Genomic DNA, 18,340 nt, shown 5'->3' on the forward strand with positions numbered 1-18,340 from the left:
TCCTTTATCAGCTTTTTGTATGCCTCTTATATGTGGCATAAAGAGGACCAATGGTGAAAAACAGAGCCTGCAATGTAAGGCTTTCGATTAATGCTGCAAGGGTCGCTGGGTGGTAGGGTTACTAATAGTGATGGGCTGAATATCAAATTTTGGGTTCACAAATTTCAAAGGCAAATCTCCACAAAAGTTCACGAATCTGGCGAATCTGCAAATCTCCATAGACTTCAATGAGCAGGAGAATTTTAAAACCTACGAAAACTGTTTCTGGCCACAAAAGTGATGGAAAAATTGTTTCAGGAGGCCTAACACCTGGACGGGGGCATGCCAGAGGGGGGTCCATGGCAAAAGTCCCACCAAAAATTACATAGTTGACGCAGTGTCGTGTTTTAATCACCAAAGGGCAGAAATCACATTACATTCCTAAATTGGTGAAATAAAGTGCTTTAAACATCCAAGGGACTTGATTCACAAAGCGGTGCTAACTGTTAGCACGCCTGTAAAAACCCCCTTAGCACGTTTAAAAAACTTTACGCGCGTACTGCACAGAGCGCAGGGCTCTCCGCGTGAAGTGCCCATTAAAGCCTATGGGACTTAGCGCACATAAAACTTTGCGCGCGCAAAGTTAGCGCGCGATCTGATTGAGAAATCCGGTGCTAACCTACTTAGCACCCTGGTTAGCGCGTCTAAGGACTTTAGACGTGCTAAGTAGATTAGCACCGCTTTGTGAATCAAGCCCAAGGTGTGTACATGTCAATCAGGTAGTGTAAGGGTTATGCCCGCTTCACACTGACAGATGAAATGCCGTAGTCCAAAGACCTTTAGTGATTACGTCAGGTGAGCATATCTTTGTTTTTACTAGGTGACAACTCCAGGACATAAATGTTAGACCTCTGTGCAGCAGTCTTTGTGTAGTGGTGTGTAGTGGCTGCCGTGCTTGTGTGCACAATAGTAGAAGTGCAGGCGATTGCGGTTTTCTAGCCTCTATGGTCAGGCTAAGGTAGTTCAATGACAATTAAGTGACCGCAAAAACCTGATTCTGCACTGAGGCCTTATACAGGGGGCAATAATGGATACTAGATGCCAGTAGTGGTGTGAAGGTGGGTAATGGTCGGTGCACTACTAGCACCAGCAGACCTGTCTCCTACAGCACTGAGGTTTTACACAGGGGCCAGTGGATACTAGATACCAGTAGTGGTGTGAAGGTGTGTTATGATAGGTGTACTACTAGGACCAGCATTCCTGTCTCCAACAGCGAGCTTGTGCACTGGCCACAGAAGAGCAATATAATAGCAAGGAAAATAATGTATCAGCCCTAAGAAGGGCTTAGCTGTTCAAGACAATGGCCTCAATTCACTAAGCTTATCTCCTGTCTTTAATAACGTTTCTAGAGTGGTCACCATGGTGATAAGGCATGTCGTATTCAGGAAACATTTTACCTCAGGCAAACCTAAAGTAAACTCTTCCGTCTTTAAGTCAACTCTTCAATCCTTAAAATAACTCCAGAGTTAAAGTCAGGCTGTTTATAAACGGCGTGTGAAAATAACTACAGAGGAGGTAAATTAACTACAGAGGAGGTAAATTAACTACAGAAGAGGTAACTTAAGGAATGAAGAGATAAAATAGCTCTCTCACTGTGTGGAGGTAAGTTTTCTCTTGCCTTAATATCTCCAGCATGATCTTAGTGAATTGAGGCCAATGTGGTGGTAGCAGCAAGAATCTGCACTAAGAGGACATAGAACACAGGCCTACCGAATTCTCTACCTATCAGCAACACACTGTCCCTGCTCTCACTAAGACAGCAGCCACAGAATGAGTCTAAGATGACTGCCGTCCTGGCTTTTTTTTTATAGGGGGGTGGGTGGTCCAGGAGGGGGTGCTAGCTGATTGGCTGTCATGTGTCTGCTAACTGTGAGGTAAGGGGTCAAAGTTTAGCTCTATGATAATGTATAGGGGGTGAACTGAATCCACCAAGTATTCGCCTGAGGAGGCAAAAGCGAATACGCGATCTTCGTGGCAAATTATTCTCCTGGCGATTGCTTCGGCCCATCTCTAGTTATTAACTCAACCGCATGCCCGTAATTCACTAATTACAGAATTACCTGACCAAGTTGGGTGCTGGACTGAGTCAGCCACTTACATACCTGATATTTAACTATTTATTTGAGACAGAGAAAAAAAAAAAGAAGCATGGCATAGTTATTTGTGTGCTAGGCACTGTAAATACACATGTCTATCTCATCATGTCACATGTCACTTCGGGTATCCTTTAAATTCAAGTGCTGAGGAGTGAAAACTGGCAATCGTGGGCTCAGAGGTTTATTTTATACTTAATTTTCCATGGACACGATTGGCTGTTCAGAGTGAGCACAGGCTAACTGCATTTCACTGGGCCTCTCCGTCCATAAATCAGTTATATAGAAACTGCTCCACACGCAGCAAACTCAAATCTCCAAAGGAGAAAAATAAAAAATGAAGAGCAGAAATAACCAACAAAACCAACCGCTCTTTATACTTAAAAATAAAAGTTCCCTTTTGATATTGAAAATGGGATACAAGCTACTGATTCATTACTAGAATGGAACACTGGATGCAGGTCTCAGCATAATTTTACAGCCCGAAGAGATATAAATGACTTAGATTTCCTTTTAATTACAAATGCAGCTTTCATTTTTTTATTGTTATGAAAACTCTTTCAATGTTTAAAGCCTGTTTTTTCAAGGTTATTCTATGAAACAAAGCATTGTGTTTTCATTATTTCAGGTTTTAGCACTTCAAACGTCATAACTCACGCCTCGAGTCATTAAAAGTCCAAACCATTATTTCTGTTTCAGAGAATCTTTACTGGAATTTTTAGTAGAAATTGCTAATTATCAAACATCTGGCAGAGTATGAAATATTTACTTTTGGAGCCTTGAATATTTACACATCCTTGCATGGAGATGAGCTGAGCAGGGTGCGCTGCTGATTCTTCCATGCAGATATAATTAATTGGCCATGTGATGAATGCTGAAGGAAAGCTTTAGTCAGCAGTAAAAGTAAATAAATGCAGTTTGCTCTGAATACAGTTAAAGGGGCCCATACACTTACTGATTTTCCCGCCAATATATACAGCCAATTCGATCACTGTGATCGAATTGGCTGTGAAATCATTGCGCACATGCTGACCGAACGATGGATTTCCGTCTGAAATCGATTGTTCCCGTCGATTACCGATGTTCCTGTCCATGCGGAAGATTTTGCTCAATTGCCGTCGGGTCGGGAGTGCGCCGATAGCGGCGTTCTAATGCCCGACGACCGACGCTAGCTGCAATACATTACCTGATCCGGCCGGCGCGAGTCCCCGCTGTCACTGCTGCTTCTTCTCCGCGCTGGGCTCCGAGTCCAGCAGGCTTCACTTCTTCCTGTCCCGGCAGGAAGTTTAAACAGTAGAGCACCCTCTACTGTTTAAACTTCCCCAGACAGGAAGTACAGTGAAGCTGGAGCCCAGAGCGGAGAAGAAGACAGCGGAGACCGGGAGACTCGCGACGGCTGGATCAGGTAATGTATGCGGGGGCCCGGGGGGCTGCGGCAGCTTCACAGATGGTGAATCAATTTCATGCTGAAATCGATTCATAATCTGTTTGCAGTAAAGGCAGCCATACGATCCCTCTCTGATCAAATTCGATCAGAGAAGAATCTATCTGTTGGTCGATCTGATGGCAAATCGACCAGTGTATGGCCACCTTAAGGGAGATGGAGATTGAAACTCTGCCATTGATAGTTTCTTTTGCATGTACAAAAAAAGGCCAAATTAAATGGCATAAACATATATTATGTTCGGTGGCAAAAGTAAAAGGATTTATAGTTACTTTATGCATAGGCTTGACACACAGTTCTAGGTAAGAAGCTAATACGGTGTTCTAAGAGGGTGCTTGCAGTCTATCAGTTAAGATGCAGCTGTCATGTAGCCTGCTTTCATTGCTTTTAATACTGAGTGCAGGGGCGTAGCAATAGGGGGTGCAGAGTTTGCGACCGCATAGGGGCCCTTGGGTCAGAGGGGCCCCGAGGGGCCCTCTCTCAACTGCAGTATAAGCTCTCTATTGGTCCTGTGCTCATAATAATCACTTCTATAGATACTTTAAATAGTGGTAATCATTAACAGACTGCTACCCATTCCCTTCTTGCACCTCTGAAGCTGTATTTGCCATTGGCAGGTTCTGGTGCATCGTATCAATTGTTATGTATAGAGTGCTTGGGGGGCCTCATGAAAAACTTGCATCGGGGCCCACAGATCCTTAGCCACTGACTGAGTGTATGAATTACAGGATCCCTTATGGTTTGAACACAAAGCCCAGTTCTTACTTTTTACTAATGATCTTCTCAGGAGAACATACTTGATCATTTGAGCCAACTGCCTTTTCTTGAAAAGACATACTGTTTAGCTATCTGGGTCTGATCTATGGAGAGGGAAGAGGGGAGAATGAATGGAAGTGAGCTAATAGAAATGGTGAATAGCACAGCTTCACAGTTCAGTCAGTCACTAGCAAGCAGTTTACAAGCAGTAGAAGACATCTGTATACACTTTGAAAAGAACACAAAACCAGTGGAACAATTATTTTGGATGACCTATGTTGAAATGCTCCCGTCTACGCAGTCTGAGTGGGTGCAAAGAGGGGTAGTGCACTAATACTCATATTTTTGCATATAGTAAAAATGGTTGTCCGCCAAAGTGTCCTAGGTAGCAAAGTATGCTTGCCTAAAGAGGGGAGTTTTTAGGTTGCATCTAAAATGATAAGCGTGGGTGAGTGGCAGGTTTGGGATGGAATTCCAGAGGAGGGCAGAAGATCGAGAGAAAGCTTGTAAGCATGAGAAGAGGTGACCAGAGAGGAAGACAGGAGACTATTATTATTATTAAAGAGACTCTGAAGCGCGATTAAAAGTCGCTTTTGACCTTATATTCAACAGGGGCATTATTATTATTATTATTAAAGAGACTCTGAAGCGAGATTACAAATCGCTTTTGACCTTATATTCAACAGGGGCATGTTTTCCCCTGCTAAAACGCAGATATCCTGGGGTCTTTACCCCCACATCCCCTCTGTGGTGCCCGGGGAGCGCTTCCTGTAGAGGCAGAGCTAAGCCCTGTAGCTCTGCCTCTCAGTGCGTCTGTCAGTGCAGATCGCCGCCTCTCCCCGCCGCTCTCAGTCTTCCTTCACTGAGAGGGGCGGGGAGAGGCGAAGATCCGCCGGCTGATAGACGCGCATGGAGGCAGAGCTACAGCTGAAAGCTCTGCCTCAATGAGCAGCAAAATCCACGACCAAGAAAGTCATGGATTTTGCAGGGGGGTATTTGGGGGGCAAAGACCCCTCGTTCTGCCGCGGGATAACAGCGTTTTAGCAGGGGCAAACATGCCCCTGTTGAATATAAGGTAAAAAGCGATTTTTAATCTCGCTTCAGAGTCTCTTTAAGCGGAGAGTGCATGCAGGATGGTATCTGGAAGTAAGGATATTTAAATAATAAGAAGCTAGGTTGTAAAGAGCTTTGAAGTTCAGGATTTTGTATTGTCAGGATTTTAAATTATATCCCTTGTGTAACTGGCAGCCAGTGAAGGGACTGACAGAGGGGGATAGAGTTGGAGAAGCGGGAGGAGAGGTGGATGAGTCATGCAGCAGAGGTCATGATGGACTTTAGCAGGGTCAAATAGGTAAACCACAGAGCAGATTACTCTCAAGGACACAGCAGTACTTTGTAGGCAATTAGAGAGGATGTATCCATGTGTGAAGCAGTTAATGTGCCTATGTTGTATTTGAATGTTGCCATACCAATGCAGTTTATTTGGCTTAAAGGTGAATACTTTTAACTCCCAGTGCTTGGATTCACCACTAGGGGTGAAGATGATACTGGGGGTAAAAATGAATATTGGTTAGGATTAGGCAATAGGGTAAGGAGAAGTTAGTTTTATTGTCTAGTTAAGAGCTAGGGTTAGATCTGTGTAAGTAAATACAGTACCTTATTTAACTATTAAAGTGTTCATATTTTTCATATATCTTTATTATTACATTGTTTACCTGCATGGGATTTTGAGAAAGGACACAGAACAGGTATCAAGCCTATCACTTGTATGTAGGTATCAAGCCTGCCAGCACCTGTATGTTCACTGTAGTGTCTTTGCAAAGTACCACAATAAAGGCCAGTGGCCCTATGCGACTCTCTCTCTCTCTCTCTTGCTAAAACCTTATCAACAGTCTTTGCTCAGGGAAAAATCTTTTGGCTTCTACTTACGATTCAGGTAACTGGACTGAATTCAACAAGCTGTTCAGCAAGCTAATTTCCATAGATAACAACTCTAGTTTTTTTTTAACACTTGCTGTACTAGAATGTTTAGTAGGCCTAGTATTTTATGTACCTATGTTTATCTCATTATGTTACATATCACTTCAGGTGCCACTTAAGGAACACACTTTATTTTGTCCCCTTTTCACATTTCAAAAAGTTGGGATGTTTGTCAGTGGCATAATAAGATCCGCACAAATAGCTGTTTGTTTCTTAGTTTATGTTTGTTGAGTGAAGTGTGCCGGACTTTTACAAACAGCTGCTGTGTAATCATCTCACCACTTACTTCCTTAGAGACAGCTTATTGCTATGCTTATCTTGGCACCTGACGTGTCTGTAAGGTGTGGCAGATTTATTCAGGGCAGCATGAACTGCATAGCCTCAAATTACGCCATTCTTTAAATGTGATACCTTTCTATTCATATTTTCCTTTGTGCATGATGGAATGTGACCTAAATTGCCAGTCTCAGTCACTGGGAGCTAAGGAAGTTTAGTCCTCACTGAGCTGCTACTAACTTGGAGCAGTTTCTGTGGACCATTTCGTCCTCTGGAAAGCTGAAGAATGATGAAGGGACAGTCACTTTATCATAACAAGGGAAACTTTGCCAGCATTATCTGTGGTGAGTTGTATTCTAAGACAAGTTAGGTGACAGCAATTTTCTTATGGAGATTACACTATAATCTACACTGTGACAGTATCTGTGTAGACTTGACACTTATTATTGATTCATCTTGTGTACCAGTGGTTGGCCAGTCCTTGTTATTGTGTCAGAATTACTAAAATGTGGACTGCTAGTGTGCCGAACTCAAATCAGATATTTTGTTGTGGGATTGGCTAAATACATGGGACAATGTATAAATAAACCTTATTAGAGATAGTGGCAGAAAGGGGTTAAAGGCATTCTTATGTTTTTTATTATTATTAGCAGTAGTAGTACTGTTTTGTGTCTCCTCCTATAACTTTTAGGTGGTAGCTTTATGCCACATACTAATGCCAAAGAGACAGGATTTAAAATTATTACCATCATCTCATCATTCTATTTGTACTTTTGGGCCCCGGGTCTATATAAGCATACCTCCCAACTTTTTGAGATAAGAAAGTGGGACAGACACGCCCCTGACACACCTCAAACCACACCAACAGCACAGCCCCTAGTCATGCAAACCACAAAGAATTTAGAAGCCAAAGACGTTAAGAATTTAGAAGCCAAAGATGTTGTTTTATCATTCAAACCACATTGGTCCCTTCTATCATCATTAGTTCTTTTTCATTTTATTTTGTAGAAATACATATATTTACATAGATCTGTACATCAGTCCTGAAAGAGGGACACATGAAGAAGAAAGAGGGACAAAGGGATTTGGTTCCCAGAGAGGACTGTGCCTCCCAAAATCATAGCTGGCTGCAGACTCAAATGAAAAGAGAATTCTTAATGACATACAGTAATATTACAAAATGGCTTGGTTATGAAATATATGGATATAGTAGAAATTCTCAGGGGCTAGTGATGCCACCACTCACTCTCCCTCTGCAGACACCTAAAGTTGTGAGTGCAGTTTCACACCCAGGGACAGAGCGGAGCAATGCTTAATTTCATTTATCATCTATCTCCTTACTGATCTGTTGTATTGGTTTTATGGCATAGAAATGATGTGCATAATTTACTAAAGTCAGAATCTTGTTGGTAGTTCTTACAAGACTTCCCTGGTAAATGCAATCTAGTGGTGGCTATCTCAAAATCCCAGCAATGTGGCTGATCAGTTACTCAAAATTAAGTGGAAATGGTTCATTTTGCAGTATTTCCATCACAAAACTCTTGGAAAAAATAGTAAGAAGGAATATATTAGAAACATATATTGAAATATATGTAGAAAATGTGTATTGTGCAGCTGTAAATACAATTTTATTCCATGTTTATACTATGATACAGTCTTTAGGTATTCTGTCTTTGTACATGCAAAACCCATAAGCATATCAACTTGGAACTGGCTAATTTGTTCAAGGAAGAGATTTGTTGTTTTACATTGACACGTATTCCTTAAAGGTAAGCACACACACCTGATTCCCGCAAACAACAAGTCGCCAGACCCGCCTGCGGGGCGGCCGTTCTGCCGACAGTTTGCCTGTGTGTACAGTCTGTCGGCAGGCTGATAATTCTGGTTTTGACAGATCTGCTCGGTGGATCTGTCAAAACCAGCCTTATTAGCCTGCCAACAGACTGTACACACAGGCAAACTGACGGCAGAGGTCTGACGACCTGTCGTTTGCGGGAATCTGGCGTGTACGCATCTTAACAGTCCATTATCTCAGATACAGCTACCAGTAGCTGCTTCAGTAAACTGTAAGACATTGTAGCAGCTGATTAGGAGAGGTTTGTGGCATGTCAGCTGTTGGTTAAACAAAAATCTTTGAAATAGCGATGATAGCATTTATTACAATGGTTTTGTTGTTTCTGTTAATTACGTTACGGAGGTACATTTTGCATAAAGTGTTTTGTACTGCTGGCATTCATAAATTGGTGGTAATGGAATCTCAAATAATTTTATCTTTATCCCTTTCTGAACTATTAATATAAGTAGGTGGTCTTTGCCATCACTGACCTAATCCAAAGCATCGGCAGGCAAATAATTCTTCTAATACAGAAATGTTCAGCCATGAGGCTGAAGAAATTGGGCCAATCAAATCCTATCGCTGCTGATTAATTACTATCTGTCAGCTAACTGATGGCAGCCACTGGCTTTGACTGACACAGTCTCTTTACCTTTACTGGGATCAGTGGGCATTTGCAAGTAAGAAGAATTGTTTAGCTAATCACTAGTTTTAAGAAACTGAACTTTATGTACTCGATTCACCGAATAAATTAAGAGTGGAAGTACAAGCTTTACATGGTTTATTCATTTTGAGTATCAATAACATAATAATAATATAATAATAATAACAACAACATGAGATATGTTTTGTGCAATATTAAGCCTAACAAAAACAATAAATACTTGTAGACTGGCAACTCATAGCATTGATGTTGGCAGGCCCAAGGGACCCTGTTGGACACTGAATGATTAGCCTATATGATTATATTGTACATTTGCTGTTTGCTGTAATTGATTCTTCATGCCCCCTCTTATACACTGGATGTCATGTCTGAAGAAGAAATTGCTTGCTTATTAATGATACATGGTCAGAATGACAGGAAGGCATCTGTAATAGGTAATCCCTGACTTTGGCAAAACACTTCTAAAGACCTATTACTCTTTGGCGTTGACACAATTCCACTATAGGTTTTAAAGCACTAACCTCTCTTTCTGGTAATTACATTGATAGTTCTCAGCCAGCCATCCATCAAATAAAATGGTTACTGCTGATGATGTTCACACATTCAGCCAACTAGACTGCAGCAATTTATAGCAGAGACAAAATGTAATCATATGATTGAAATAAACCTCATTTGGCTGCTTTGCGACTTTAAGACAAGTTATGCTTTTTCAGCACAATGCACCTTATCTATTGAGAAGCAATTTCAGTGTTTCTAACAAACATTACAGATGTTCACCCAGGGTCATTTATCTTACAACTCCTTCAGTATAGTTCTTCTGAAGAGCTGTTACTTCTATCACTATATATAATACGGTGATCTATCAATGTCAGTTACCTCCATGTTAGCAAGAGTACATCTGTAGGTTACAAGGCAATTTGCCTTGTATCCCCAGTGCTTAACTACAATGCAATTCACTGATTTGACATTTTATTGATAACTTGCCGTGCTCAGCAGCCTGTTAGATAGTATCTCGGCAGCACAGTCATCCAACTCCTGTTGTCTCTGTCCAAGAAAAGAAATTGTTATACTGCTTTAACTCAGTTGAAATAAGAAAGTCTTTCTGAGCTATTACTGTGCTTGGTGTGTTGATTTGTTTTGTGGTATATATGAATGTGCACAATACAGAATACAGAAGGTTATCAATTCCGAGCAATCACAAATCCAGAGTGCCTGGCCTGCATAGAGCAAGAAGCTGTTGTGTAGTTTGTGAGATCTACCCTACTTTTTAGAGATCAGTCAGGGTTGTGTCTCAGCGGCCTTACCACTTTATGATAGCTTGTGAGATCTGCCACTTTAGAGATCAGTCAGGGTTGTGTCTCAGCCTTACCACTGTATGATAGTTTGCGAGATCTGTCTCTTTAGAGATCAGTCAGGGTTGTGTCTCAGCCTTACCACTGTATGATAGCTTGTGAGATCTGCCTCGTTAGAGATCAGTCAGGGTTGTGTCTCTGTCTTACCACTGTATGATAGTTTGTGAGATCTGCCTCTCTAGAGATCAGTCAGGGTTGTGTCTCAGCCTTACCACTGTATGATAGTTTGTGAGATCTGCCTCTTTAGAGATCAGTCAGGGTTGTGTCTCAGCCTTACCACTGTATGATAGCTTGTGAGATCTGCCTCTTTAGAGATCAGTCAGGGTTGTGTCTCAGCCTTACCACTGTATGATAGTTTGTGAGATCTGCCTCTCCAGAGATCAGTCAGGGTTGTGTCTCAGCCTTACCACTGTATGATAGTTTGTGAGATCTGCCTCTTTAGAGATCAGTCAGGGTTGTGTCTCAGCCTTACCACTGTATGATAGCTTGTGAGATCTGCCTCTTTAGAGATCAGTCAGGGTTGTGTCTCAGCCTTACCACTGTATGATAGTTTGTAAAATCTGCCTCTCTAGAGATCAGTCAGGGTTGTGTCTCAGCCTTACCACTGTATGATAGTTTGTGAGATCTGCCTCTTTAGAGATCAGTCAGGGTTGTGTCTCAGCCTTACCACTGTATGATAGTTTGTGAGATCTGCCTCTTTAGAGATCAGTCAGGGTTGTGTCTCAGCCTTACCACTGTATGATAGTTTGTGAGATCTGCTTCTTAAGAGATCAGTCAGGGTTGTGTCTCAGCCTTACCACTGTATGATAGTTTGTGAGATCTGCCTCTCTAGAGATCAGTCAGGGTTGTGTCTCAGCCTTACCACTGTATGATAGTTTGTGAGATCTGCCTCTTTAGAGATCAGTCAGGGTTGTGTCTCAGCCTTACCACTGTATGATAGTTTGTGAGATCTGCCTCTTTAGAGATCAGTCAGGGTTGTGTCTCAGCGGCCTTACCACTGTATGATAGCTTGTGAGATCTGCCTCTCTAGAGATCAGTCAGGGTTGTGTCTCAGCGGCCTTACCACTGTATGATAGCTTGTGAGATCTGCCTCTCTAGAGATCAGTCAGGGTTGTGTCTCAGCCTTACCACTGTATGATAGTTTGTGAGATCTGCCTCTTTAGAGATCAGTCAGGGTTGTGTCTCAGCCTTACCACTGTATGATAGTTTGCGAGATCTGTCTCTTTAGAGATCAGTCAGGGTTGTGTCTCAGCCTTACCACTGTATGATAGCTTGTGAGATCTGCCTCTCTAGAGATCAGTCAGGGTTGTGTCTCAGCGGCCTTACCACTTTATGATAGCTTGTGAGATCTGCCACTTTAGAGATCAGTCAGGGTTGTGTCTCAGCCTTACCACTGTATGATAGTTTGTGAGATCTGCCTCTCTAGAGATCAGTCAGGGTTGTGTCTCAGCCTTACCACTGTATGATAGTTTGTGAGATCTGCCTCTCTAGAGATCAGACAGGGTTGTGTCTCAGCCTTACCACTGTATGATAGTTTGTGAGATCTGCCTCTTTAGAGATCAGTCAGGGTTGTGTCTCAGCCTTACCACTGTATGATAGTTTGTGAGATCTGCCTCTCTAGAGATCAGTCCGGGGTGTGTCTCAGCCTTACCACTGTATGATAGCTTGTGAGATCTGCCTCTCTAGAGATCAGTCAGGGTTGTGTCTCAGCGGCCTTACCACTTTATGATAGCTTGTGAGATCTGCCACTTTAGAAATCAGTCAGGGTTGTGTCTCAGCCTTACCACTGTATGATAGTTTGTGAGATCTGCCTCTCTAGAGATCAGTCAGGGTTGTGTCTCAGCCTTACCACTGTATGATAGTTTGTGAGATCTGCCTCTCTAGAGATCAGTCAGGGTTGTGTCTCAGCCTTACCACTGTATGATAGTTTGTGAGATCTGCCTCTTTAGAGATCAGTCAGGGTTGTGTCTCAGCGGCCTTACCACTTTATGATAGCTTGTGAGATCTGCCTCTTTAGAGATCACTCAGGGTTGTGTCTCAGCGGCCTTACCACTGTATGATAGCTTGTGAGATCTGCCTCTCTAGAGATCAGTCAGGGTTGTGTCTCAGCCTTACCACTGTATGATAGTTTGTGAGATCTGCCTCTTTAGAGATCAGTCAGGGTTGTGTCTCAGCCTTACCACTGTATGATAGTTTGTGAGATCTGCCTCTCTAGAGATCAGTCAGGGTTGTGTCTCAGCCTTACCACTGTATGGTAGTTTGTGAGATCTGCCTCTTTAGAGATCAGTCAGGGTTGTGTCTCAGCCTTACCACTGTATGATAGTTTGTAAGATCTGCCTCTCTAGAGATCAGTCAGGGTTGTGTCTCAGCCTTACCACTGTATGATAGTTTGTGAGATCTGCCTCTCTAGAGATCAGTCAGGGTTGTGTCTCAGCCTTACCACTGTATGATAGTTTGTGAGATCTGCCTCTCTAGAGATCAGTCAGGGTTGTGTCTCAGCCTTACCACTGTATGATAGTTTGTGAGATCTGCCTCTCTAGAGATCAGTCAGGGTTGTGTCTCAGCCTTACCACTGTATGATAGCTTGTGAGATCTGCCTCTCTAGAGATCAGTCAGGGTTGTGTCTCAGCGGCCTTACCACTTTATGATAGCTTGTGAGATCTGCCACTTTAGAGATCAGTCAGGGTTGTGTCTCAGCCTTACCACTGTATGATAGTTTGTGAGATCTGCCTCTCTAGAGATCAGTCAGGGTTGTGTCTCAGCCTTACCACTGTATGATAGTTTGTGAGATCTGCCTCTCTAGAGATCAGTCAGGGTTGTGTCTCAGCCTTACCACTGTATGATAGTTTGTTAGATCTGCCTCTCTAGAGATCAGTCAGGGTTGTGTCTCAGCCTTACCACTGTATGATAGTTTGTGAGATCTGCCTCTTTAGAGATCAGTCAGGGTTGTGTCTCAGCCTTACCACTATATGATAGTTTGTGAGATCTGCCTCTCTAGAGATCAGTCAGGGTTGTGTCTCAGCCTTACCACTGTATGATAGTTTGTGAGATCTGCCTCTCTAGAGATCAGTCAGGGTTGTGTCTCAGCCTTACCACTGTATGATAGCTTGTGAGATCTGCCTCTCTAGAGATCAGTCAGGGTTGTGTCTCAGCGGCCTTACCACTTTATGATAGCTTGTGAGATCTGCCACTTTAGAGATCAGTCAGGGTTGTGTCTCAGCCTTACCACTGTATGATAGTTTGTGAGATCTGCCTCTCTAGAGATCAGTCAGGGTTGTGTCTCAGCCTTACCACTGTATGATAGTTTGTGAGATCTGCCTCTCTAGAGATCAGTCAGGGTTGTGTCTCAGCCTTACCACTGTATGATAGCTTGTGAGATCTGCCTGTCTAGAGATCAGTCAGGGTTGTGTCTCAGCCTTACCACTGTATGATAGTTTGTGAGATCTTTCTCTTAAGAGATCAGTCAGGGTTGTATCTCAGCCTTACCACTGTATGATAGCTTGTGAGATCTGCCTCTTTAGAGATCAGTCAGGGTTGTGTCTCAGCCTTACCACTGTATGATAGCTTGTGAGATCTGCCTCTTTAGAGATCAGTCAGGGTTGTGTCTCAGCCTTACCACTGTATGATAGCTTGTGAGATCTGCCTCTTTAGAGATCAGTCAGGGTTGTGTCTCAGCCTTACCACTGTATGATAGCTTGTGAGATCTGCCTCTTTAGAGATCAGTCAGGGTTGTGTCTCAGCCTTACCACTGTATGATAGCTTGTGAGATCTGCCTCTTCAGTCAGGGTTGTGTCTCAGCCTTACCACTGTATGATAGCTTGTGAGATCTGCCTCTTTAGAGATCAGTCAGGGTTGTGTCTCTGCCTTACCACTGTATGATAGTTTGTGAGATCTGCCTCTCTAGAGATCAGTCAGGGTTGTGTCTCAGCGGCCTTACCACTGTATGATAGCTTGTGAGATCTGCCTCTTTAGAGATCAGTCAGGGTTGTGTCTCAGCCTTACCACTGTATGATAGTTTGTGAGATCTGCCTCTTTAGAGATCAGTCAGGGTTGTGTCTCAGCCTTACCACTTTATGATAGTTTGTGAGATCTGCCTCTTAAAAGATCAGTCAGGGTTGTGTCTCAGCCTTACCACCAGGCACGTGCAGAGGGGGGTGCTCTGGGTGCCCAGGCACCCCCCTTTTTAAAATCTGCAAAAAAAGGCCCCTCTGATCGCGCAAAATAAGCCCCGCCCCCTACCGCGGTAAGCCCCGCCCACCCGCGAGAAGCTCCGCCTCCGCCTGGGGCACTTTCAGGTGAAGAGGCCTGGATAGGAATCCTAGTGTGGCATACTGGCCTCACCCTCCACCTAGGACCCATACTGACCTCTACCTCCCCAAGCACCCATAGTGACTTCTCCCTCACCCACAGGGACCTCTCCATCCACCTAGCACCCAGTGATTTCTCCCTCCTCAGCACCCACAGTGACCTCTCCATCCACCTAGCACCCACAGTGACCTCTCCCTCCACCTAGCACCCACAGTGACCTCTCCCTCCACCTAGCAGCCACAGTGACCTCTCCCTCCACATAGCACCCACAGTGACCTCTCCCTGCACCTAGCACCCACAGTGACCTCTCCCTCCACCAGCACCCACAGTGACCCCTCCCTCCACCTAGCACCCACAGTAACCTCTCCCTCCCCCAGCACCCACAGTGACCTCTCCCTTACCCAGCACCCACAGTGACCTCTCCCTCCACCTAGCACCCACAGTGACCTCTCCCTCCACCTAGCACCCACAGTGACCTCTCCCTCCACATAGCACCCACAGTGACCTCTCCCTGCACCTAGCACCCACAGTGACCTCTCCCTCCACCAGCACCCACAGTGACCTCTCCCTCCACCTAGCACCCACAGTAACCTCTCCCTCCCCCAGCACCCACAGTGACCTCTCCCTTCACCTAGCACCCACAGTGACCTCTCCCTCCACCTAGCACCCACAGTGACCTCTCCCTTACCCAGCACCCACAGTGACCTCTCCCTCCACCTAGCACCCACAGTGACCTCTCCCTGCACCTAGCACCCACAGTGACCTCTCCCTCCACCAGCACCCACAGTGACCTCTCCCTCCCACAGTGACCTCTCCCTCCACCTAGCACTGACCTCTCCCTCCCACAGTGACCTCTCCCTCCCACAGTGACCTCTCCCTCCACCTAGCACCCACAGTGACCTCTCCCTCCACCTAGCACCCACAGTGACCTCTCCCTCCACCCAGCACCCACAGTGACCTCTCCCTGCACCTAGCACCCACAGTGACCTCTCCCTCCCACAGTGACCTCTCCCTCCACCTAGCACCCACAGTGACCTCTCCCTCCACCTAGCACTGACCTCTCCCTCACACAGTGACCTCTCCCTCCCACAGTGACCTCTCCCTCCACCTAGCACCCACAGTGACCTCTCCCTCCACCTAGCACCCACAGTGACCTTCCCCTCCACCTAGCACCCACAGTGACCTCTCCCTCCACCAGCACCCACAGTGACCTCTCCCTCCCACAGTGACCTCTCCCTTCACCTACCACCCACAATCACCTCTCCTCCCCAGCTCTAGCAGTGATCCTGCCTACCCCAGCACCCACACTGACCTATCCTTCCCCCAGCACCCACAGTGATCTTTCCCTCCCCTAGAGGCTACCCACCTGTCCCCTGCAGCACTTACAGGGACCTCCCATCTCAAAAGCAGCGCCCACACTGATTTCTCCCAACACCCAGCATCCACAACAACTCCCTCCTCCAATAACTACAATGACCTCTCCCAGCACCCACAGTGACCTCCCCTTCCTCCAGCACTCATACTGACCTCTTCCTTCCACAGAACCCGCAGTGACCTACCCTTCCACCAGCACTCACACTGACCTCTACCTTCCCTAGCAACAACTATGCCATTCATAGCAGTACCCACAGTGACCTCCCACTCCCTGCACCCACCGCAATCCCACCAATATTCAGCACTCACATTACACTCAACCAGTAACCCCCACTATAGCAAGCACCCAGTACTTGCACCAAGCAACTTTCACCCAATACTTATGTCCGACCTCCATATGGCACTTAGTACTTGCATCATTCACCCTATAGCTGGCACCCAGTACTCACACCCACTTGGCACAGTACTTGCACATTATCTAAACTCACATAAACCAGTACCAGCACCCAAAGTACCTGCACTCAGAATCCACATGACACACAATGCCCACCCATAGCTAGCACCTAGTGCAGGCAATGCACCAAGTATTCGCACCAATGTACCTGCACCCAACACCCACATGTTTCATCTGCAGTAGTTCCAGTTGCACTAAGCCTCCACTTGGTGCCCAGCCCAAACACCAAACACTCACATATGACATCCAGTACTTGCACCCAGAACTCACAAGGGCTTGAGTAACTGCAATCAACACCTACATGATGCTTGACACCAACCCATACAGCCAGAATCCACATGACACCCTGTGCCAGCACCCAGAACCCACATGGCACCCAGCTTCTGCATTTAGCACTCACATGACAACAAATACCCCACTAACCAGCACCCATTACCCAGATGTTACCATGTACTTGCTCCCAGTACCCACTTGGCACTCAGTATTTGCACCTAAGACCCACATGACACCCTATAACCCCCACAATCAACACCCACATGGCATAGTACTCACACAGCACAAAGTTCCAAAGCCATTATATGCACCTAGTACCCATCCATGGCCAGCACTCAAATAGCACCCAGTACCCACCCGTGGTCTGAACCCATATGAGACTCAGTGCTCTCCCATGGCACACACCCAGACCACACATACTCCCTGCTCACTCATGTCCAACACTCACATGGCTCCCTGTACCAATAAGCACTCACATGGCACCCACTATTGTTTATCGCCTTCTGCTACTCATTCAGCACCCAATACAGCATAGCATCCACTGCAAATAAACACCCAATACAAACTGGACCTTGGTACTCAAAGCAGTAGATCAGTCAGGGTTGTGTCTCAGCCTTACCACTGTATGATAGTTTGTGAGATCTGCCTCTTTAGAGATCAGTCAGGGTTGTGTCTCAGCCTTACCACTGTATGATAGTTTGTGAGATCTGCCTCTTAAGAGATCAGTCAGGGTTGTGTCTCAGCCTTACCACTGTATGATAGTTTGTGAGATCTGCCTCTTTAGAGATCAGTCAGGGTTGTGTCTCAGCCTTACCACTGTATGATAGCTTGTGAGATCTGCCTCTCTAGAGATCAGTCAGGGTTGTGTCTCAGCGGCCTTACCACTGTATGATAGCTTGTGAGATCTGCCTCTCTAGAGATCAGTCAGGGTTGTGTCTCAGCCTTACCACTGTATGATAGTTTGTGAGATCTGCCTCTCTAGAGATCAGTCAGGGTTGTGTCTCAGCCTTACCACTGTATGATAGTTTGTGAGATCTGCCTCTCTAGAGATCAGTCAGGGTTGTGTCTCAGCCTTACCACTGTATGATGGTTTGTGAGATCTGCCTCTCTAGAGATCAGTCAGGGTTGTGTCTCAGCCTTACCACTGTATGATAGTTTGTGAGATCTGGCTCTTTAGAGATCAGTCAGGGTTGTGTCTCAGCCTTACCACTGTATGATAGTTTGTGAGATCTGCCTCTTTAGAGATCAGTCAGGGTTGTGTCTCAGCCTTACCACTGTATGATGGTTTGTGAGATCTGCCTCTCTAGAGATCAGTCAGGGTTGTGTCTCAGCCTTACCACTGTATGATAGTTTGTGAGATCTGCCTCTTTAGAGATCAGTCAAGGTTGTGTCTCAGCCTTACCACTGTATGATAGTTTGTGAGATCTGCCTCTTTAGAGATCAGTCAGGGTTGTGTCTCAGCGGCCTTACCACTGTATGATAGCTTGTGAGAT

General features: G+C 45.1%; 1 protein-coding gene across 7 annotated transcripts in view; it reads left to right on the plus strand.

Moving 5' to 3' along the window:
- SASH1 (SAM and SH3 domain containing 1) overlaps nt 1-18,340 on the plus strand; it is a 1,147,574-nt gene that overhangs the window by 665,923 nt on the left and 463,311 nt on the right. Inside the window, exon 1 of one of the 7 annotated variants that reach the window (XM_068231716.1) lies at nt 6,874-6,932. The exons of the other annotated variants lie outside the window; for them this stretch is intronic. The gene's annotated coding sequence lies outside the window, so the exon portion shown is untranslated. Of the gene's footprint in view, nt 1-6,873; nt 6,933-18,340 lie in introns of those variants that run through there. 7 annotated transcript variants of the gene reach the window in all.

This window comes from Hyperolius riggenbachi, chromosome 4 (genome assembly GCF_040937935.1).
Source record: "Hyperolius riggenbachi isolate aHypRig1 chromosome 4, aHypRig1.pri, whole genome shotgun sequence".
Taxonomy (NCBI): Eukaryota; Metazoa; Chordata; class Amphibia; order Anura; family Hyperoliidae; genus Hyperolius; species Hyperolius riggenbachi.